The sequence below is a fragment of the Stegostoma tigrinum genome, chromosome 1 (assembly GCF_030684315.1).
Source record: "Stegostoma tigrinum isolate sSteTig4 chromosome 1, sSteTig4.hap1, whole genome shotgun sequence".
Taxonomy (NCBI): domain Eukaryota; kingdom Metazoa; phylum Chordata; class Chondrichthyes; order Orectolobiformes; family Stegostomatidae; genus Stegostoma; species Stegostoma tigrinum.
Genome location: NC_081354.1, coordinates 170,251,178 through 170,275,817, shown reverse-complemented (window position 1 = coordinate 170,275,817; position 24,640 = coordinate 170,251,178). Strand labels below are relative to the sequence as shown.

The 24,640-nt window shown below is 42.1% G+C and overlaps 1 protein-coding gene across 4 annotated transcripts in view; it reads left to right on the top strand.

Annotated features, from left to right (window-relative positions):
- Positions 1 to 24,640, top strand: part of ptpra (protein tyrosine phosphatase receptor type A) — a 323,613-nt gene that overhangs the window by 86,757 nt on the left and 212,216 nt on the right. The window contains exon 2 of one of the 4 annotated variants that reach the window (XM_059650277.1): positions 17,849 to 17,984. The exons of the other annotated variants lie outside the window; for them this stretch is intronic. The gene's annotated coding sequence lies outside the window, so the exon portion shown is untranslated. The remainder of the gene's footprint in view (positions 1 to 17,848; positions 17,985 to 24,640) is intronic. 4 annotated transcript variants of the gene reach the window in all.

The window sequence follows — 24,640 nt, the reverse complement described above, 5'->3', positions numbered from 1 at the left end:
GGAAGTATAAAAATCCCAAAACTGATCGGAGAGCTACATAACTAACCTTTCTCTCGCCCAACAAGAAATTTGTTAACCTCGACTCTTTGTTTGTTGTCACTCATCCAATTTTGTATCCATTTTGCTAATTTTTAAAATTCTATGATATATAGCTTTGTACTGAAAGTCTCTTGAGTCTGCTATTTTGTCAAATTCTTATGGCATTCTTGCGTACACCACATCAATGTTATTGCCCCACCTCAATTTGCTCTGGTTTCCTCATCAAAAAAAAATCCTCCAAATTGGCTATCTGTGTCAATTTTTCCTTATTTAATCTACATTTAGCCAAGTTAATATTAGTTGTGTCCGGAATTATTTGGCACTGTATTAAATGCAAAAGAAAAATACTATTCTTGTATATGTGGAGAGAGAGAGAGACACAAAGAGTTAAAACTTGAGATTGATGATGTTTATACAATGCAAGTCATTTGTTGACTGCCTCTTGATATCACATTAGTGGATTTGTTATCTGATCATAAGCGACTTGGGAGTGCACACTTGGTCCAGGGCATACGGACACAACTAGAAAAAGTGGGCATCGTTTTATATTATGAAACTGCTGGTGCCTTGCATTTGTCCTTCAAGGCGAGACTAGTAACCAAACGTCACTAAAATAATACCAAAGCAAAATACCCAAGGAACTGGATATTTGAAATAAAAACAAAAACTTCGGGAAATGAAACGTTTTGTGCCAGTGATCTATTGTTTTGTTAACATCCCAGTCAAACCCTGACTCCATCCTTTTCACATTGTTTCATCACTAATGACCCTATATTCAAATTTCTTTTCTAGCTACTGCAGTTTCTGCCTCTGTATTCAGAACTTAAAGTATAAAAGGGTATATTTTCTACTTAAACCAATCTGAAAAATAGCAAATCTGGCTGAAAATGCTGTTTGATTTTGGAGATAAGATTATCCAATTCGACCCCAAACTTTCAAAACACATGGAGACCTTGACGTGGGATTTTGTTCGTATTCAAAGATTTTTATTCAAAAAGCCAATTCAGTGGATTAATATACAATAGAAAGGTCAGTGATAAGGTGTTGCCTCACTTGTATGTTGTTTGAATTCTTAATTGCTATTGTAGAGAAAGGAACATCTAAGTAGCAGGCACTGGAGAGATGTACAAGTCATAAAATGTTAAAAATGGTGTGAAACGTTGGAGGGATTTATGGAGGAGGTTAGGCTTCACTTTGCATTGGTAAACAGGAAGTTAGTTTTATTTAGTGAAGATTGCACAATAATTTGGTGTGGATTAATATAGTACAAGACACATGGGCATGTGAACTTTGGAGTTTAGGATGCTTGGCGTCCAGAATGTTGAAGAAATTTAATAGAGGAAGTAAAGCATGAATAAAATTATGGATGGAGGCATATAGTTTTATGAGGTTGAAAATGAGACGATGTAGAAAACTCCAGTCCAAAGTTTAAAAGGATCTCCACAATTTTGCTGACCAGCTGAGAAACAGAATTAATATCTATGGAGTGCTCAATTCAATGCATTCTTGATCGTAAGACTCCAGAGCCACAGCATTGTTGTTGACTCTCAATTGCCCTTTGAAGTGGTCCAACAAGCCAATTAGTTTTAGCAATTGCTACAAAGTCTAAACAAAGAATTTAAACTGCGTAGACCATCATTCAGTGAAAATCACAATGGCCAAAAAAAAGTCCTGTCAATTCTGCACTGTCCTCCTTACTAACATCCGGGGGCTAGTGCCAGAGTGAGGAGTGGTGTCTCTTAGACCAGTCAAGCAATAGCCTGACCTTGTCTGGAAGATGTGATTCCACGAGTATGACAATGGCTCAGACATCACCATACCTGGATGTGTCCTGTCCTGCTTCCAGGACAGACCCCAGTACAGAGAGACAGTGCTACACAGTTGTGAAGGTGTTGGCTTGGGACTGTTCATTGATTCTGGACCTTATGAAGTCTCATGGATTCAAATTAATCATGAGCACGGAAACCTCTGGCTGATTTACCAAATACCATCCTCGCTCAGCTGATGAATCAGTACTCCTCCATATTGAACAACACTTGGAGGAGGCATTGAAGTTAGCAGGTGTGCAGAATGTACTCTGGGTAGGGGATCTCAATCTCCTCCACTGAGAGTGGCTCAGCATGAGCATTACTGATCGAGTTGGTCAGGTTCTAAAGGACACAGCTGCTTGACTGGGTCTGTGGCAGGTGGTGGAAAAGTATACTTGACCTCATCATCCTTATGCATCTGCTGGCTGCAGATGCATCTGTCTCTGATAGTATCAGTAAGAGTGACTACTGCACACTCCTTGTAGAGCACAGTCTTGCCTGTATGTTGAGAGTGCACTTTGCAGTGTTATATGGTACTATCACTTGTGCTAAATGAAACAGGCTTTGAACAGATCTAGCAATTCAATACTGGGCTCCCACGAGGTGCAGATGCTGCGCATTAACAGCAGCAGAATTGTACTCAACATAATCTGCAACCTCACGGCCTGGCATACATCAACTGTACCATTAACATAAAGCCAGGGAATCAACCCCGGTTTAATGGAGAGTGCAGGAGAGCTTGCCAGGAGCAGCACCAGGCATACCTAACAATGAGCTATTGACCTTGTGAAGCTACCAAACAGGATTACTTGTGCCTGCAACAGCAGAAGCAGCAAGTGATAGAGCTCAGTGATCCCACAACCAACAGATCAGATCTAAACTTTACAGCCCTGACACAACTAGTCATAAATGGTGGTGGGCAATTAAACAACTCAAACATTGGAAGATGCAGCTTTACAGATATCTTCTTCAGTGATGGAATAGCCCAACACAAGTACAGCAAGTTTTGAGAAGATTTGTAGCTCAGGTTGAGGTTCTGGATGTGAGTTTGCTCGCTGAGCTGGAAGGTTCATTTTCAGACGTTTCGTCACCATACTAGTTAACATCATCAGTGAGCCTCCGACGAAGCGCTGGTGTTATGTCCCGCTTTCTATTTATCTGGTTAGGTTTCCTTGGGTTGGTGATGTCTTTTCCTGCATTGGTGATGTCATTTCCTGCATTGGTGATGTCATTTCCTGTTCTTTTTCTCAGGGGATGGTAGATTGGCTCCAAATCAATGTGTTTGTTGATGGAGTTCCGGTTGGAATGCCATGCTTCTAGGAATTCTCGTGCGTGTCTCTGTTTGGCTTGTCCTAGGATGGATGTGTTGTCCCAATCAAAGTGGTGTCCTTCCTCATCTGTATGTAAGGATACGAGTGATAGTGGGTCATGTCGTTTTGTGGCTCGTTGATGTTCATGTATCCTGGTGGCTAGCTTTCTGCCAGTTTGTCCAATGCAGTGTTTGTCACAGTGACGTCACCAACCCAAGGAAACCTAACCAGATAAATAGAAAGTGGGACATAACACCAGCGCTTCGTCAGAGGCGCACTGATGATGTTACCTAGTATGGTGACCAAACGTCTGAAAACGAACCTTCCAGCTCAGTGAGCAAACTCACATCCACAAGTACAGCAGTGAGCTGATGAATTTGCAGCAATCTTCAGCCAGAAGTCTTAAGTAGATGAACCACCTAGCTCTCTTCTAGGGTCCCCAGGGTCACAGATGCCAGTCTTCAGATTGAGATGTGTCTTAGCCCCTTGGTGTCATGGTGCAATGATAACTTCTATCTCAATATTGGAAAAACAAAAGAACTGATCATTGACTTTGGGAAGAAAAGAGAAGAGCACCCCACCTCCCACCCATCTACATCAACAAAGTGGAGGTTGAGAGGGTTGAGTGCATCTAGGTATTATTTGAAGATGTTCCTAGAAGTTACGATAACCAGCCACATCTTCTAGATTTCCCATGGAGATGTGACAGTTAAGAAGACACAATAGCACCTCTTCTTCCTCAGGCAGCTTAGGAAATTCCAGGTGCATAATGGCTTGGTATGGTAATTGCTCTGCCTCATTTCTGCTTGAGGACATTGGATATCTCTGCAGGAGTTCGCCAGGGCTGTGTTCTAGATTCAACTACATTTGGCTGCTTCATCAATGAACTTCTCTCCAGCGGAAAATCAGAAGTGGAATATTGGCTGAGGATTGCATAATGTTCGTAACCATTCGTCACTCTCCACATTACTGAAGTATCCATGTTCAAATGCAACAAGATTCGGACAATATCCAAGCTTGGACTGACAAGTGGCAAGTAACATTTGTGCCACACAAATGCTAGGCAATGATCATCATCTCCAATAAGAGACAATCCAACCACTACTCTGCAACATTGAATGGTGTTACCATCACTGAATTTGCTAACACCAACTTCCTGAACAGAGTCAACTGGATTCACCATATAAATACTGTGGGCAGAGAAGCAGATCAGAGACTCAGAATACTACAGTGACTAAGTCAGCTCCTGACTCCCCAAAGCCTGTCCATTTCTACAAGAGACAAGTGTGATGGAATACTCTTCACTTGTTGGGATAAGTGCTGGTCCAATAAGGCTCGAAGCTTGATACCATTCTAAACAAAGTGGCCCCTTGGTTGGCACCCCACCCACAAGCATTCTCTCCTTCCACCTCCGATGCTCAGCAGCAGCAGTTTGCACTATCTCCAAAATGCACTGCAGAAATTCCCAAAGATCCTTAGTCAGCATCTTCCCAACCCAGACCACTTCCATTTAGAACGACAAGGGCAGTACGTACATGGGGATACCACTACCTGCAAGTTCCACTGTTGCTGGGTAAAAATCCAGGAAATCCCTCGTTAAATGGAATTGTGGATCTACCTACCTACGTACGCACTGCAACAGTTCAAGAAAGCAACACGTCACCACCGTCTCAAGGGCCAGGAATGGGCAATAAATGCTGGCCAGCCAGTGACATTCAAGCATCATGAATGAATTTTAAAAAAAAGTTAATGCAATTTGACTACTGTATTGTTGGTTTGATATGATGCTGCTAGTGTTGTGCAGTAAACTTGGAATTTGAGATAACTTTAAAGGATTCAAGGTTAAATTTTGCTTTTAACATTTTAAGTTGAAATCAAAAACTTGACAAATGGAATATAATTTGGGCAAATGTGAGGTTTTGCCCTTTTAGCTTGAAAAGTAAAGGAGCTGAACATCATTCAGATAGAGAAAGACTGCAGAACACCGTAGAACAGAGATTTGGGTGTCCTTTTCCATGAATCACAAAAACCTAGCTTCCAACTTCTGTGGCTACTAGGGAAGACAAATGGAATTTTGGCCTTTTTTTCGAAGGCACGGTGAAGGTACCAGTCAGACCCACAGCGAATATATTGAGAAGGCAGTTAGTATACATGTCTTATGCTTCATAATTGGAGGTATTGAATGCAAAAGCAGGGATGTGTCACTGGACCTTTTTATAAAGCTCTAATTTGTGGTTGTTGACTTGCTCGCCAAACTGGCATTTCATCAGCATGCTAGGTGACATTGTAAGTGGAGCCTCCGATGAAGCGATGTTAATCTACTCTACTTGGAATTTATACTGCCTTGAAAGTTGCCATCCAGGTTGACAGGACTGTTGGTACCTGGGAGTTTGATGTTGTGGCCATTTCGGAGATATGGATAGAGCAGGGACAGGAATGGTTGTTGCAGGTTTCGCAATTTAGATGTTTCAGTAAGAACAGAGAAGATGGTAAAAGAGAGGGAGGTGTGGCATTGTTGGTCAAGGACAGTATTACAGTTGCAGAAAGGATGTTTGGGGACTCGTCAACTGAAGTAGTATGAGCTGAGGTTAGAAACAGGAAAGGAGAGGTCACCCTGTTGGGAGTTTTCTGTAGGCCTCCGAATAGTTCCAGATATGTAGAGGAAATGTTAGCAAAAATGATTCTCAATAGGAGTGAGAGAGACAGGGTAGTTGTCATGGGGGACTTCAACTTTCCAAATATTGACTGGGAGCACGATAGTTCGAGTACTATAGATGGGTCAGTTTTTGTCCAATGTGTGCAGGAGGGCTTCCTGACACAATATGTAGACAGGCCAGGAGGAGAAGCCACACTTGATTTGGTACTGGGTAATGAGCCTGGCCAGGTGTTAAATTTGGAAGTAGGTGAGCACATTGGTGATAGCGATCACAATTCTGTTATGTTTACTTTAGTGATGGAAAGGGATAGGTGTATACCACTGGGCAAGAGTTATAGCTGGGGGAAAGGCAATTACGATGAGATTAGGCAAGATTTAGGGAGCATGGGATGGGGAAGGAAACTGCAAGGGATGGGCACATTAGAAATGTGGAGCTTATTCAAGGAAAAGCTCCTGTGTGTCCTAGATAAGTATGTACCTGTCAGGCAGGGAGGAAGCGGTGGAATCTCTGGTCAAGAGGAAGAAGAAGGCTTATGTTAGGATGAGATGTGAAGGCTCAGTTAGGGTGCTTGAGGGCTACGAGGTAGCCAGGAAAGACCTAAAGAGAGAGCTCAGAAGAGCCAGGAGGAGACATGAGAAGTTGTTGGCAGATAGGATCAGGGTAAACACTAAGGCTTTCTATAGGTATTTAAGGAATAAAAGAATGACGAGAGTAAGATTAGGCCCAATCAAGGATAGTAGTGGTAAGTTGTGTGTGGAGACAGAGGAGATAGGGGAAGCACTAAACGAATATTTTTCGACAGTATTCACTCTAGAAAACAACAATGTTGTCAAGGAAAATACTGAGATACAGGCTACTAGACTAGGTAGGTGGGATTGAGGTTCACAAGGAAGAGGTATTAGAAATCCTACAGAGGGTGAAGATAGATAAGTCCCCTGGGCCGGATGGGATTTATCTTCGGATCCTCTGGGAAGCCAGGGAGGAGATTGCTGAGCCTTTGGCATTGATCTTTAACTCGTCATTGTCTACAGGAATAGTGCCAGACGACTGGAGGATAGCAAATGTGGTTCCCCTGTTCAAGAAGGGGAGTAGAGACAACCCTGGTAATTATAGACCAGTGACCCTTACCTCAGTTGTTGATAAAGTGTTGGAAAACGTTAGAAGAGATAGGATTTATAATCATCTAGAAAAGAATAAATTGATTAGGGATCGTCAGCACGGTTTTGTGAAGGGAAGGTCGTGCCTCACAAACCTTATTGTGTTTTTGAGAAGGTGACCAAACAGGTAGGTGAGAGTAAACCGGTTGACGTGTATATGGATTTCAGCAAGGCGTTCGATAAGGTTCTCCACAATAGGCTATTGTGCAAAATGTGGAGGAATGGGATCGTGGGAGATATAGCAGTTTGGATCAGAAATTGGCTTGCTGAACGATGACAGAGGGTGGTGGTTGATGGGAAATGTTCATCCTGGAGTCCAGTTACTAGTGGTGTACTGCAAGGATCAGTGTTGAGTCCACTGCTGTTTGTCATTTTTATAAATGACCTGGATGAGGGCGTAGAAAGATGGGTTAGTAAATTTGCAGACGACACTAAGGTCGGTGGAGCTGTGGATAGTGACAAGGATGTTGTAGGTTGCAGAGAGACATAGATAAGCTGCAGAGCTGGGGCTGAGAGGTGGCAAATGGAGTTTAATGCAGACAAGTGTGAGGTGATGCACTTTGGTAGGCATAACCGGAAGGCAAAGTACAGGGCTAATGGTAAGATTCTTGGTAGTGTAGATGAGCAGAGAGATCTCAGTGACCATGTACACAGATCCTTGAAAGTTCCCACCCAGGTTGACAGGGTTGTTAAGAAGGCATACAGTGTTTTAGCTTTTATTAATAGAGGGATCGAGTTCCGGAACCAAGAGGTTATGGTGAAGCTGTACAAAACTCTGGTGCGGCCGCACTTGGAGTATTGCGTAGTTCTGGTCATTGCATTATAAGGAGGATGTGGAAGCTTTGGAGAGGGTGCAGAGGAGATTTACTAGGATGTTGCCTGGTATGGAGGAAATATCCTACGAGGAAAGTCTGAGGGACTTGAGGCTGTTTTCATTAGAAGAAGGTTGAGAGGTGACTTAATTGAAACATACAAAAAACAATCAGTGGGTTGGATAGGGTGGGTAGGGAGAGCCTTTTTCCTAGGATGGTGACGGCGAGCATGAGGGGGGCATAGCTTTAAATAGAGGGGTGAAAGATATAGGACAGATGTCAGAGGTAGTTTCTCTACTCAGTAGTAAGGGTACGGAACGCTTTGCTTGCAAAGGTAGTAGGTTCACCAACTTTAGGTACATTTAAGTCATCATTGGACAAGCATATGGACGTACATGGAATAGTGTAGGTTAGATGGGCTTCAGATTGGTATGGCAGGTCGGCACAACATGGAGGGCCGAAGGGCCTGTACTATGCTGTAATGCTGTCTGTTCTAGATCTGGTCCATTATGGTGAGTACTGTCATTTCCGGTTTTGATCTGTGTGGGTTTGTATATGGGGCCCAATTCTACATGTTTGTTGATTGAAGTAATGGTGGAGAACCATGCCTCTAGGAATCCCTGTACATGTCTATGTTTGGCTTGGGCTACTGCGGTTATCTTGTCCTCCAGTTAAATTGGCCTTCATTGTGTGAACTTAAGGATATTAGGGAGAGTCTGTCCTGCCCTTTTGCTGCTAGCTGATGTTCATGTATTCTGACGGCTAGTTTCCTTCCTGCGTGTCTGATGTAATATTTGTGGAAGTTGTTGCATGGTATTTTGTAAACCACATTGGTTCTGTATGTTGTGGTAATGGGGTCTTTAATCCTTGTTAGTGTTTGTCATAGAGGGGCTGTGGGATGGTGGGCCACCGTGATTCCTAGTGGTCTTAGGAGTCTTGTCAGTTCCGATATGTTCTTGGTGTAGGTCAATAGGCTCGTGTGTTCGGGTGTACTGTGACTCCTGTTGTCTGTTTTGTAGGCATCTGCGGATGAAGGTGCAAGGATATCTGTTTATAGTGAGGATCTTTCCTGCGTATTTCTGGACTGTTGCAATGTGTCCTGGCCTTTTTAAATAGTGTCCTAATGCAGCTTTGTTTGTGGACATTGAGGTGATTGTTGTGGAATTTGAGGATTTGATCTGTATGGGTTGCTTTTCTGTATACTAAGGTTTGGAATTCCTTCTATGTCAATCACTGTACTTTAACATCCAGAAATGGAAATTGTTTGTTGATTTCTTCTTCCCTTGTGAATTCAATCCCTGTGAATACACTTATGAGGCGGTGGGTCTCTTTTAATTTATTGCATTTAGTAATGACAGATGTGTCATCTACCTACCGAATCTACAGTTTCGGTTCAATGTGGGGGGTGGTGGTATTTTCAAGTATTTGCATGACTGCTTCTGGTGTACAATGGTGTACCGTTGACCTGTTTGTATATTTGACCGTTAAGGACGAAGTGTTGGTGAGGCAGAGGTCTAGTAATTTAAGTATATTGGCTATGCTGATGGAGCTGCTGGTAGAGCATATAGAATTGGACCCCATATACAAACCCATACAGATCAAACCTGGAGATGACAGCACTCACCGTAATGGACTGGACAGTATAAATTCCAAGCAGAGTAGAATAACATTGCTTCATCAGAGGCTCCACTGATGATGTCACGTAGCACAGCTTTAAATGGAGGGGTGAAGGATATAGGAGGGTGCAGGGTGACAAAATGTCTGAACAAAAACAAACCAGCTCTGCAAGCAAGTCAACAACCTCATCCCAACCTGAGCTGTAGATCTTTGCCAAAACTTTAAGCTCTAATTTAGCCACAACTAGAACATTGCATCCATTTCTGGCCACCACCCTTTAGAAAGGAAGTGAGTTTCCTTTAAAGTGTGCATGAAGCATCTTTGAAGTAAATTGCTAATTCTTGGGAGACCTTGGCTTGTATCTGACCAGAATATAGGAGAATCATTTGATCAGGCATCAAATGCTTCAAGAGACATCAGTGGAAGTGTGCAGAGACAATGTTGGGTTATTGGAGGGCACAAACCTTCAAACAACTCATGTACTAAACTCTTCAAGTGTTACTTGTCCAGCATGTAGCAATGTCTGCTTTCCTGCATTTGACTTCTCAGTCGTTCTCACCCTTCAAATTGAAGTGAAAGCAAGTCATTGTCTACTCTGAAGGACTACCTAAGAGAAGGTCCTTGAAAGAATTGCATTGAGGTTATGAGATAACAAGGTGTATAGCTGAATGAATACAGCAGGCCAAGTAGCATCATAGGAGCAGGAAAGCTGACGTTTCGGGCCTAGACCCCCCTTCGGTCTAGCCGAAACGTCAGCTTTCCTGTTCCTATGATGCTGCTTGGCATGCTGTGTTCATCCAGCTCTATACCTTGTTATCTCAGATTCTCCAGCATCTGCAGTTCCTACTATCTCTGAAGCATTGAGGTTATCTTGCTTGCTAATAATTCAAAGCCTGGACAGGAGTTAAAATTCTACCAGAGCATGAGGGGAATTTATATTCAATGAATTAAAATAAAAAGTTGAATAAAAATCCAGAATCATTGTCAAACGAGGACAAAACATCATGCTGGTTGGCACCCCATCTTCAGCTTGGATGTTCACCTTCTTCAACATTTGATGCACATTGGCTGCAGTGTGTACCGTCTACAAATGCACTGCAGTGCCTCCTTTGACAATGCTTTTCAAGCCCATGACCTCTTCCACCTTGAAGGCGAAGAGTAGTAAATGTATGAAAATACCATCACCTGAAAGGTCCCTTCCAAGCCACGCCCAATCCTGACTTGAAACTATATAGTTGTTCCTTCACTGTCGCTGGGTCTAGAACTCCTTTCCTGAAGCACCGAGGTATCTCGACAGAAACACAAGTTCATCACCATCATCATCGTGGCTGCTGGGGATGGCCGTAAGTGTTTGCTCAGCCAGCAAGAACCAAAACCCTCCAATGAATGAAAGACGACCTAAAAATCCATCTGGTTCACTCAAGTTCTTCAAGTAAGGAAATTGCTCTTATGTGGTCTAAATGATCCCAGACTCTTAATATGGTCCTTGAAATTGACTTAGCAAACTAGTCAATTACATACAATCTTAAGAGCAGTTAGAATAATCAGTACATGCCCACCTTAACCCATAATGCCCCAAAGCACTGAATGAGTTTTTAAATAAAACACATTTTACATTTGATAAAAAATTCATTAAAATTTGTTGATGATTTATGTTTCCTTACTGAATTTGGTGTATACTGAGGTATTCCCTAAAGATTCTGTATTGTTTGCCAGCCCATGTTTTGATCCAATAATAAAGTATAATGATCAGGACTCAGGATTTCCAGGTCTTGTATCCTGTTTAAAGCCGAGAAGCCATAAGGGTATCCTGTGCACGTTGTGCATCCGGCTGTGCTGTAGGGAGCCTGAATGACATCTTTGTTAATGCGCTTGCTCCATCCATTGCGGTTAAAATCAGCAAAGACCATTTTCATTTTAATTTTACTTGTGACTTTAATTGTAATTGAGCTTGATTAAATATTTCCTGGTTTGGAGGTTGATTGCGATGAAGAATTCCAATTTTGCATTATCGTTTTATTGATTTATGTGGAAATTTGTCCAGTTTTGGGGCAAATAAGGGAGAATGGGACTAATTGTATAGCTTTTAGAGTCAGCACAGGCATGGTGAGTTGAATAGCTTTTTGTACAGTAAGAATCTGATTCCAAATTACTTAATGCGTTATTTCATCAACAGTGGAATGATTAGGTTCTAAGGTTTCTGGAAATGCTTTTGGGAAAAATTGGCTGTTTGAATGTGAGAGCAGTTGTGAGTAATGGATTTCTAAACCTCACCACCCCTCTTTGGTGTTTGTATAAAGGGAACCACCTACGACAAACAAAAGTCTTCAACAAAAAAAGTTGAGCAAATTATAGTGATGTTACATTTGTTTGTTTACTAAATCTTTAACATTTAGCCGATGAGTATTAAAATAATCCCTTTCAAACCCAACAAATCATGCTCCTCTAACATATGGTTGATTTAAACTAATAGATCTCCTATATTCTGTTTTGAAAAAAAACAAAAACGTCACATTGGACTTGTGCAGGCAGATGAAATTAGTTTAGAATGGAGCATGGTTGACATTGACATGGTGGGACAAAGGGCCTGTTCCTGTGCTGTACTGTTCTATGATTATATTCTTTGACATTAACTTTGTATCTCTCTCAATGGTTGCTGCCAGGTGTGCTAACTTACTCCAGCAATTTTTTATTTCCAAATTCCAACATTTTAGCTTATTGACCTTCAGAACTGTCCATTCTGTGCTCCATCCCACGGTTGACTTGGGCTTTGGTTTTCTCTGCTGCTACTATACCCTGCTTGGAGCTAGAAAGATGTATGGTTTATTTTAAATAAAGCACTGTCAGTGACACCATGCATCACTTTGGTTCAGATCAGGCACATCAGCGAGCATTTGGCAGAATTGAATTAATCCTGCTTTTTGTGCACAAAACTGAACAGTTTTATGTTTAGATGTCAGCACTGTATCTCTGCTGGAACAGCTTGACTGGATCTTATGGAACACTGTCTTTACTGTTCAGGTCAGGATATTGATGGGGCCGATAGTCTTTGGTGTATGGAGTGCATGCAGCTGTTTCTTGACATCAAGGCGAGTGAATTGAATGAGCCAGAGATTACAAGAGCAACAGGCTGTACTGAAATATTACGTAACACTGGTTCATCCTCACCTGAAGTATTACGGACAGTTCTGGCATTGAACTTTATGTTCATGTGTTAGAAAATGTGCAGAAGAAGTTTGAGAATAGTTCCAGGAATTAAAAAAAGAAGTTAAATTGGACAAGATAACAAAGTGTGAAGCTGGATGAACACAGCAGGCCAAGCAGCATCTCAGGAGCACAAAAGCTGACATTTCGGGCCTAGACCCTTCTTCAGAGAGGTCTCTAATCTCTGATGAAGGGTCTAGGCCCGAAATGTCAGCTTTTGTGCTCCTGAGATGCTGCTTGGCCTGCAGTGTTCATCCAGCTTCACACGTTGTTATCTTGGATTCTCCAGCATCTGCAATTCCCATTATCTCTGAGTTAAATTGGACAAGTTGGGGTTGTTTCTTAGAGAAAAGACTGAGGGGAAATTGGCGAGATGTTTTCAAAATCATAAAGGGCCTGGATAAAGCAGATAAGGAAAAAGTTTTCCTGCTTATACAAGGACAGCAATTCAGAACACACAGTTTTAAATGTTTTTTTTAAATATCACTGCAAGGTGCGGGAGACAAACTCTAAAACAAGTAGTTAGGGTCTGAATTGGAAGAGTGGTAGAGGCAGGTTTAATTGAGACATTCCAGACAACATTGATTATTTCATCAAAGCAACATGCTGCATTATGAGGAATAGGTAGGAAATTGGCTTAAAGTTGAGATGCTCAGAGTGCTGGTGCAGTTGTAATGGGCTGAATAGCTTCCTGCACTGTAACCATATTGTGATAATGGGGATCTCGGATGAGACCATAGGAAATACTGGCTGTTTGGCCCCTCAAGCCGGCTCTGCCATTCAGCAGAAACATGGCTTGTTCAACCCTGCTCACAGCTGCTGTCCTGCCCTTCCCCCATAATAGAGACAGAGATGAAAGCTACAGTTTCTGTCGATTTAGGTACTGAACTTCAACATTATAGAGAAGTGGAAAATTCCTGGATCTGTCTACCCTGTTGGTTCAGGTGCTCATGACCATCTTTATGTTGAGGATAATCTCGCTCATGTTATGTGGCACTACAGTTGTTCGAAATGGAACATGTTTGGTACAGATCTTGTAACTCAAAACCTGGGCTTGCATGAGCAGCAGCAGAATTGCACTCGCCCACAATCAGTAATGTTATGACTGAATGTAACACCCACTCTTACCACTGTAATCAACCCATGAGAAGGATCCTGACTCAATAGAGTGTGCAGGAGGGCATGCCAGGAATAATGAGAGGCGCATCTAAGAAGGAGCTTATTTTAAGGGATCTTGGTGTGCAGATACATAGATCCCTTAAAATGGCCACCCAAGTGGACAGGGTTGTTAAGAAAGCATATGGTGTTTTGGCTTTCATTAACAGGGGGATTGAGTTTAAGAGTCGTGAGATCTTGTTGCAGCTCTATAAAACTTTGGTTAGACCGCACTTGGAATACTGCGTCCAGTTCTGGGCGCCCTATTATAGGAAAGATGTGGATGCTTTGGAGAGGGTTCAGAGGAGGTTTACCAGGATGCTGCCTGGACTGGAGGGCTTATCTTATGAAGAGAGGTTGACTGAGCTCGGTCTCTTTTCATTGGAGAAAAGGAGGAGGAGAGGGGACCTAATTGAGGTATACAAGATAATGAGAGGCATAGATAGAGTCGATAGCCAGAGACTATTTCCCAGGGCAGAAATGGCTAGCACGAGGGGTCATAGTTTTAAGCTGGTTGGTGGAAAGTATTGAGGGGATGTCAGAGGCAGGTTCTTTACGCAGAGAGTTGTGAGAGCATGGAATGCGTTGCCAGCAGCAGTTGTGGAAGCAAGGTCATTGGGGTCATTTAAGAGACTGCTGGACATGCATATGGTCACAGAAATTTGAGGGTGCATCCATGAGGATCAATGGTCGGCACAACATTGTGGGCTGAAGGGCCTGTTCTGTGCTGTACTGTTCTATGTTCTATGTTCTATGTTCTACTTTCTGAAGCTATGCCACAGAATGATTTGCATGCCAAATGTCAGAAGCAACTTTCAATAAACAGGGCAAAGAGATTGTACAATCAGTGGACCAGTTCTAAGCTCTGCTACATACAGTTCTGAATGGTAGTTTGCAATTAAACAATTAACAGGAGGCAGAGGCACCCAAATATCCTCATATTAAGTGATGTGGGAGACAGGGCTGAAGGATTTACATCCATCTTCGGCCAGAAGTATCGAGTGTATGATCGATCTGTGCCTACTTGAGGTACACAGCATCACAAATGATGTGTTCAGGCAATTTTATTCACTTCAGATGAATGCTACAGGCACTGGCTACTACTGTATCCGAGATAATAGGAACTGCAAATGCTGGAGAATCTGAGATAACCAGGTGTGGAGCTGGATGAACACAGGCCAAACAGCGTCATAGGAGCAGGAAGGCTGACGTTTCGGGCCTACGGCTTTCGGTCCTGACAATGTCCTGGCAATTGTATTGGAAACTTGTCCTTCAGAACTAATCACAATCATATAGCATAGAAGTAGGCCCTTCAGCCTATCATATCTATGCTGACCAAAAAGCGCCAGACTATACGAATTCAATTCACCCGCATGTGGTCCATAACCTGCTAAGACCTGGCATTTTAAGAGCTTATCCAGATGCAGCTTCAACGCTGCAAGAGTATCCACCTTGACTATCTTGTTCCATATTTCTACCACCCTCTGGGTTAAAAAAAATTCTCCTAGTCTCATGTCTGCCATCGGGAAAAGAATTTCACGATCTATCTGAACTATGCCTCTCATACTTGTGTATCTCAATCAGGTACTCCCTCAGCTCTTGTTGCTCCAAGAAACAGAAACTCTGCCTATCCATCTGTCCTTGTTTTCTTTTTGCAAAACTGATATTAATAACTGTACACATATGCAGTTTCCAAGTTGAGTGTTATCAAGTTTCACCATTGCCTTGATCCTTCAGAACAGCCAGATGCTAGGACCGAACGTGTCACATCCAATACATTTGTGACGGATACTCCTGTCCCTGATAAAGCTGCCTTGTATGAACAGAAGTAGTGTTTTCCACACTGCGACTGTACTGAAGGGGCTGCCTCAAACAGCACACTGCAGTGAGTGATCCTGGACAGGGAGTATCTGAGTTTCCCCAAATTCAGCATCAAGACGTGGCCATGACACAGATTTTATACAGGCAGCATACATACAACTTGACCAACCAAAATAAAATATTTATATAAAATAATTAATTTTAAAACAGTCCTCAGAAAGGTTAGGAGGGTGGCCCAGTGGACTGCAACGGTTCAAGAAGGCAGCACAACACCAGCTTCTCCAAGGCAATTAGATGAGCACCAAATGGTTACCTAACCAGGAACATATATAAAAATGAATGAATGATTTTTGAATAATAGCTGGATATGATAGGACTGCAGAGCTTTAATTTGATCTCTCAACTGTGGGATCACTTGGTGCTACATATACAGCATTGTTATGGATAAGAGTAAGAGAGAACAAACACCTGTACCCTTAGTTTCTGTAGTTAATATGGACATGTGAAGAAATATTGTGTGCACGTGTGTGTCATTGTAGAATCTGTGGTCAATTTCAATTACAGTAGCAACAGGTATAAATAAATAGTGATTTTTATTTGGGTCACAGTTCAATCAGATACATGATAAAGATGCAGTTAAAGAATAGTTCCCTTTTGCGCACCGTAAATAAAGGGATAGTTGGATGGAGTCATAGATTCACAGAGTTGTTCAGCATGGAAGCAGAGCCTTCGGCTCAACTCAACCATGCTGTCGGGGTTTCTTGAACTCACCTAGTCCCATTTGCCTGCGTTTGACCACTATCCCTCTATACCTTTCCTATTCATGTAGCTGTCCAAATAGAGAGAGATGTACAGCACAGAAACAGACCCTTTGGCCCAACTTGTCCATGCCAACCAGATATCTTATATATATCCAGTCCCATTTGCCAGCATTTGGTCCATATCCTTTTAAACCCCTCCTATTCATATACCTGTCTTTTAAATGTTGTAATTGCTGTTGCCTCTACCACTTCCTCTAGCAGCTTGTTCCATACATGTACCACCTCTGTATAGAAAAAGTTGCCCTTTGTGTTTGTATCAGAGATAATGGGAACTGCAGATGCTGGAGAATCCAGGATAATAAAGTCTAAAGCTGGATGAACACAGCAGGCCAAGCAGCATCTCAGGAGCACAAAATGCTGCTTGGCCTGCTGTGTTCATCCAGCTTCACACTTTATTACCTTTGTGTTTGTGTTCCTTTTTCTACAGTTGCCCTTTTGTTAAATTTCAGACTTGGAAGATTTTGAGCTAGGCAATGATGGGTGTGAATTCCATAGGGGTGGTGGTCTGGCTATGTTCCTTTCAAGGGAGGAACATGTATCCAGAGTGTTTCATTTAGGATTTGCAGAAGCTTGAAATGGCCAAAGTCATCTAACCCTTGACAGCCATTTTAACAATCTTGTGTGTGTTCATTTTGAACAATGGGAGATGGCTCTGGAAACACCAATAAGAATAGGTTTTTCTTGGAAGTCATAAATTGGACATAAAATGTTATGCAGTGGCTTCATTAGTTCAGCACCTCATTCAAGATTTACTTGTTTCTACAGACTCTCTTTCCAATGCTTTTCACACAAGGTTACAGATTGTGGTGTGTGACAGTTTCTGTTGATCACCCATAGCAACTCACTTAGGCTCGCTAGATGTATTCTGAATCCATCCTGTTTTAGCCGAAGTGGCAGTACCACACCTCAAAATGGTGGTGTTCTCAGTGCCACTTGCTACCTTTTATAATCATTGGTCGTCTTGCCTGTTTTCATCTAGATTGAAAAACAGAGCCTGTTATTGCTGGAAAAGAAGGAAACATGGTGTCTAACATTTTTAAGTTGCATTCATCAGGAGAGAATCCCAACACTACGAAATATCTAAAGGAGCATAAATTTATACTACATGAGAAAAGGGTGCTAAGATAACAAGGTGTAGAGCTGGATGAACACAGTAGGCCAAGCAGCATCAGAGGAGCAGAAAAGCTGACGTTTCGGGCCTAGACCCTTCTGATGAAGGGTCTAGGCCCGAAACGTCAGCTTTTGTGCTCCTGAGATGCTGCTTGGCCTGCTGTGTTCATCCAGCTCTACACCTTGTTATCTCAGATTCTCCCACATCTGCAGTTCCTACTATTTGAGAAAAAAGTGCTGATTGGTTAGCATGTAGACTAAGATTTGTAGAGTTGTTGGTATGAAAAATTAAGTATAAAACAATTAACTGCCATGCTTCTGTTTAAATTCAAATCAGGCATGTTGGTTTTGAATAATCAAGGCATCACTATGGGGAAGTTACCAGGGAATATCATCCATCAAATTTTTGTTTGGTTGAACAGTGCAAAGAAAATCGTTTCTTTTTGAAAATATGTTGCATCTAGCACACAGAGGTAATCCACATTGTAATCCTGGTTGATAATCTTAAATTTGTTCTTTGTGTAATTCATAGCTAAATTGGGATTGTTGTTAATTGTGCTGCCAAACCCCTTTTTTCATTGTCGTGCTATTGTTTTGTATTTTAAAGTAAAGGATTTGTACTTTTTGGGTTTATGAAGGTTGTTTTTTGAATAAGGTCGAAGACATTTTTTAGAGAGACAGTTTGACTATAATTTCATGGGAAGCATGTGACTTAAACTAACAGACCAGATAAAACGACTTGTCAAGTTAAATGTTGAAATGCTGTGTGCTTGTGTGATATATGGCAGATAGAACAAGGAATGACAGTCGGGCTTCTTTTGGGAAGTGTAGTTTAATTTATGGCAGTCCAGGCTTTTAGATCTGGAAATAAGTCTGTTTTAGCAGTTTAGGTAATCAGAGTTTTCTTAAAATTTAGTTAGGAAAACTCAGTGAAACAGTTAGTGTCTGCATATCTTGTGGAGATGTTGTAATGCAGAGAATCTCAACTAGTAAAGAATAGAAAGCTGATGAACGGAACTGCTTGTAAATTCATCTGAAGTAAGAAAAAAATTTAGCAAGAATGACACTCCATTGGTATGAATATCTACAATGGATACAACTGGGGGAAAAAAACGTATATTTTTCTTTTTGCTGTTTCTTTTCAGTGCTTTCTGAATTTTCAGGCTTTGTCTTTACATTATTTTGTTGTAACTATGTGCACTTTTGGTTTGGCAACCTGTGTAAGTATTTTCAGTGAAGGACAACCACTGTACCAAGACCGTGAAAATAAAACTTATGATCAATCAAGCCAGATCGTTCCAGTCACCACATTTTCCAGTTTAAGAAAATCCTTCCTATGGCTGCCGACCAGAGTTGTATGCAGTACTGTAAGTGCAGCTGTACCAATGTCTAGTACCATTATAACATGATGTCTCAACTCCTGTACTCAATGCTTTTGACTGATGAAGGCAAATATGCCAAATGTGTTTTTCACCAACTGTCGACTAGTGATGCCATTTACAAGGAACTATGTACCTGTACCCCTAGGTCTCTCTGTTCACCAACACTCCTGAGGGCTCTGCCGTTAACTGTTTAAGTGTTGCCCTGGTTTGTTTTGCCAAAATGCAGCACTTCACATCTGCATCAAACTTGATCTGTCATTTCTCAGCCCACTAGCCTAGTTGATCGAGATTCCATTGCACTGTTTGATAACCTTTTTCACTGTCCATTCTACCACTAATTTTGGTATCATCTGCAAACGTACTAACCATATCTTCTATATTCTTGTCCAAGTCGTTTTATATAAATTATGAATAATAGCGGACCCAACACCAATCCTTCTGGCACAGTATTGGTCGCAGGCCTCCAGTGTGAACAACATCCTCTACCACCACCCTTTGCTTTCCATGGTCAAGTCAATTTTATATCCAGCTGTCTAACTCTCCCTGGAACCCATGTGGCCTAACTTTACTAATCAGTCTACCATGCAAACATCTTCAAAGGTCTTTTTAAAGTCCTTATATGACACCAAAACTGATGGTGTAGTGGGCAGACAAAAAGGTTACCTCAGTACAACGGGACCTTGATTAGATCGGATGATAGGCAAGGCGTGGCAGATGGAAAGACTCAGGGCAGGATTTATACACTTCTTGAAAAGGTTCTGTACAGTGTTGCAGAACAAAGAGACTTTGGAGTGCGGGTTCATAGTTCTTGGAAAGTAGAGTCGTTGGTAGGCAGGATGGTAAAGAAGGCGTATGGTATGTGTGATAATGGGAACTGCAGATGCTGGCGAATCCAAGATAATAAAATGTGAGGCTGGATGAACACAGCAGGCCCAGCAGCATCTCAGCAGCACAAAAGCTGACGTTTCGGGCCTAGACCCTTCGCCCTCGCCCTCGCCCTCTCTCTCGTTATTCTTTTGCTCTTGATAAGCTTGTAAAGTTTCTTTGGATTCTCCTTAACCTTACCTGCCAAAGCTATCTTATAATCCCCATTCAAGATGACAAGATGTTGCGCTGGATCAACACAGCAGGCCAAGCAGCATCAGAGGAGCAGGAAAGTTGACATTTTGCATCTGGACCCTTCTTCAGAAATGTTTCTGAAGAAACATTGTCTGGATGAGTACTGTTCTAGCCACATTCTCAAAGCTTGACACTGTCTGGGACCAAGCAGGCTGTTGATTAGCACTTCATCCACCTCCTTCACTGTTCAGTCCCTTTATTATCAGTAACTTAGTATCACAGAATCCCTACAGTGTGGAAACAGGCTGTTTGGCCCACACTGACCCATCTCCCTGTAACCCACCTAATCTACACATCTCTAAACACTATGGGCAATTCAGCATGGCCAATTCAGCTAGCCTGCACATGTTTGGATTATGGGAGGAAACTGGAGCACCTGGAGGAAACCCACGCTGACACGGAGAGAATGTACAAACTCCACGCAGACAGTCACCCAAAGCTGAAATTGAACCTGGGTACGTGGTGCTGTGAGACAGCAGTGCTAATCACGGAGTCATCCTGCTGCCCCAAAAACTTACGAAAGCTTTTCTGAGAGGACCTGCCAAACCCATGATGTCTACCACTTATAAGGTTTACATCAACACATGCATGGGGACATCATGACCTGCAAGTTACAACACTGGTCTCAGTGTACTGAATTCAAATTACGTTGTTCTCTTTTTACACATTGTATCCCTATGCCTTAAGGATTGTAGTGGTTCAAGAAGGTGGCTTACTACCATCTTTTTTAGGGCACTTTAGGATGGGCAATAAATGCCGGCCTAGCCAGTGATGAAATCATATGCATAAAAATAAGTCCTTCACTGTTACACAAATTTTTATTTGTATGCCCTGAGACTTGAGTTTGGAGTCAGTTAGTGAGGAGACCCAGAGCCATTCCCAGGTGTTCAAGCTCATGTAGGGACTGGATAAAATAGATGGGTTGAAACGGGGCGGCATGATGGCTCATTGGTTAGCACTCCTGCATCTCGGTGCTTGGGACCCAGGTTCAATTCCAATTTCAGGTGAATGTCTGTTTGGTATTTGCATGTTCTATCCACATCTGCATGGGTTTTCTCTAGGTGCTCTGGTTTTCTCTCTCAGTTCGAAAATGTGCAGGCTAGTTCGTTTAGCATTGGGAGATGCCTGGTTACAGGGATAGGATAGGGGGGTGGGTCTGGGTGGGATGCATTTTGGAGGTTTCATGTGGACTAGTTGGGCCCAATGGCATGCTTCCACACTAGGGATTCTGTGGTTCTATGAAACTGTTCCTGCTTGTATCTGGATCAAGAACCAGAATGTACACATTTTAAGTAATTTTCAAAAGAAGCAAATGCATAGTGAGGAAAAAAAATACACAGCATATAGTTAAGCTGTGGAATGCACTGTCTGGAAGTGTGGTGGAGGCAGGTTCAATTGATGCAATCAAAATGACATTAGATAATTATTTTGAAATAATGTTTAAGGTATGAGTGACAAAGCAGATATTCACAGGAGGTAATGTTAATTTGAAAAGTCGGTGCAGACACAATATGCCAAATGACCACCCCTCGTACCATCGCACCCCTATAATTTCCTCCCAAGACATTGTCATTGGATTACCATATCTGGCTGTTGTCCTACTAGTGGGTCAGTGCATACCAAGAGATGCTGATGGAAGGGGCTGCTTTGTTTACTGAAGTGGTACTTCTGTAATTTTTTTGCATGATAACATTTTCACATGACGGCTATGTCTACAATTGATAATTGCAACTAAAGGCATTAAGATCAATGAGAACTGAATGGGGTGGCACGGTGGCTCAGTGGTTAGCACTGCAGCCTCACAGCACCAGGGACCCAGGTTTGATTCCAACCTCGGGCGACTGTCTGTGTGGAGTTTGCACATTCTCCCCGTGTCTGCGTGGGTTTCCTCCCAAAGTCCAAAGATGTGCAGGCTAGGTGATTGGCCATGCTAAATTGCCGGTAGTGTTCACGGGTGTGTGGGTTAATGGAGGATGGGTCTGGGTGGGATGCTTCGAGGGGCAGTGTGGACTTGTTGGGCCAAAGGGCCTGTTTCCACACTGTAGGGAATCTAATCCAAGAAAACATTAAGGTAACATCACTCATGGGAGAAATCAAAAATTTTAAAGGAATTTCTTTTGACAGAGTGAAATATGATTGTGTCGTTAGCTGCCTCTTGCATTGGTTTCTGACTCCCATTTGGTCTTGATTAATCAACAGACCTCATGTTATAATTACTGATAAACTGGATTTCAGAATTCTAAAAGATTTGGGAACTAATTAGATACGAAGCCTTTCTGGGTACCAATATGCTTAGACACGATTCGCAAATTTATTAAGTTATCAAAAGAGACTGAGACATTTCGCAACGAAAAACTGGACCAGGGTGGCTGGGTCCTGTCTCTTTGAGATATTTCTTCTGCCTTAAACATTGAACAGTAAAGCAGAAGAATGGGTCTTTCGGCCCACCACGTCCACGCTGACCGTGATGCTGTTCTAAAGTAATTCCTTACAGTTGCCAGTGGTCCATATCTCTTTGTTTTCTTCCTGTTCATGCGTGTCTAAATGTGTCATAGACTTTGTTAATGCATTTGCTTCTACCACCTTACTTGGTAGTGAGCTCCAGGTACCTGCCACATTCAGTATATTTAAAAAAAAAACTTTCCTGCATATGTCCCTTAAACATTTCTTGCCCTCCCATCTTAAACCTATGCCCCTTTAGTATTTGACGTTTCCACCCTGGGAGAAACCTTCCATCCTATTTCTGCCTCTCATCATTTTAGATACTTCTATCAGTTTGCCCCTCTGATGCTTTAGCAAAAGCAATTCATGTTTGTCTAACCTCCCATTATAGTGAATGCACTCCAACCCAGGCAGCATACTGGTAAACCTCTTTTGCACCCTTTCCACATCCTTCTCACAGTGTGGGGACTAGAACTGCACACCGTACTTCAAATGAAGCCCAACTAATGACTTATTCAGCTGCAGCATGACTTACCAACTTTTATACTCTGTGGCCCTGACCAATGAAGGCAGGCATGCTGTATGTTGGCTTTTCCACCTTTCCTGTCGCATTTAATCTCCCAAAATGCATCATCCCACACTTGTCCTAATTAAACGTTGCCTGCCGTTTTTCTGTCTAACTTTCCAACTGATCTTGCTCGCTCTCTGCAACTCAACCAAATTTCCTGTCATCTGCAAACTTGCTGATCAGACCACCTACATTTTCATCTAAGTCATTTATAGATATTACAAACAGCAGAGGTCCCATAATTGATCATTGCAGAACATCACTGGCCATAGATCTCCAGTCAGGAAAATTAATACCCCCCCACAATTACCCTCTGTCACCTGTGACAAAGCCAATTTTGTGTCCAGTTTGCTAAATTACCATGGATCCCATCTGACTTAACGTTCTGGACCAGTCTGTCATGAGGAACCTTATCAAACTGTTCTGTGAAGTCCATATAGACAACGTCCACATAGACAACATCCATTGCCCTACCGTCATCAATCATCTTGTCACTTCCTCAAAAATTTCAATCACGTTTGTGAGACAAGACCTACCTCGCAGAAAGCTATACAGACTATCCCTAATAAAGTCTATTCTTTTCCGAATGTGAGTAAATCCTTGCCCAAGGAATCTTCACAAATAATTCCCCTGTCACTGATGTAAGGCTCACTGACCTATAAATTCCTGGATTATCCCTGTTGCCCTTGAACAAAGGAACAACATTGGCTATTGTCCAGTCTTCTCGGGCATGGCTTGTGGCTAAACAGGATACAAAGATCTCTGTCGAGGCCCCAGCAATCTCCTCCCTTAGCTCCTTCAGTACCCTGGGATAGATCCCATCAGGCCCTGGTAACTTAAACTTTTTTCAAGACACTTGACCCCATCTCCTCCTCAATATCGACATCCACCAGAATATCAATTTATCCCTCTCTAATTTTCCCATCATTTCTGCCCCTCGCAGTGGATACTGATGCAAAGTCTCATTAAGGACCTTGCTCACTTTCTTGGTCCAGATGCATAAATTTCCACTTTTATCCTTGAGTGGAGCTACCCTTTTCCTAGAAACCCCCCTGTTCCTATAAAATGACTTGGGATTCTCCTTCATTCTACTTGCCATGGCCATTTCATGACCCCTTCTAGCCCTCCTAATTTCTTGTTTAAGTTCTTTCCTGCTTCCCTTGTATTCTTTAAGGGCTTTTGTTTGATTTCAATTTCCCAGACCTTACATATGGTTCATTATCTATCTCTCTTTGATTAAACTTTTAATGCCTGTTCTCATCCAAGTTTCCTGAATTTTGCTACCTTTAATTTCTAGTCACAAACACACACTTCTGACTGTCCTTCTTCCTGCCATGAAGCAAATTTCTGATTCAATTTTCCCTGGATCCCATTGATCTTAGCTTCATTACCAGTCTGCTATGTGAAACCTTTTCAAAAGTCTTATTAAAGTCTATATGACTACATCACCTACACTCCCCTCGCTACATATCTACTGACCACCTAAAAAATTCATTAAAATTTGTTGAATGTGATCACCCCTCTTACTAATCCATGCTGACTGTCCTTCATTAATGCTTGTCTTTCCAAATCCAGATTAATTCTGTCCATCAAATTTTTTTCTAGTAGTTTCCAGCAA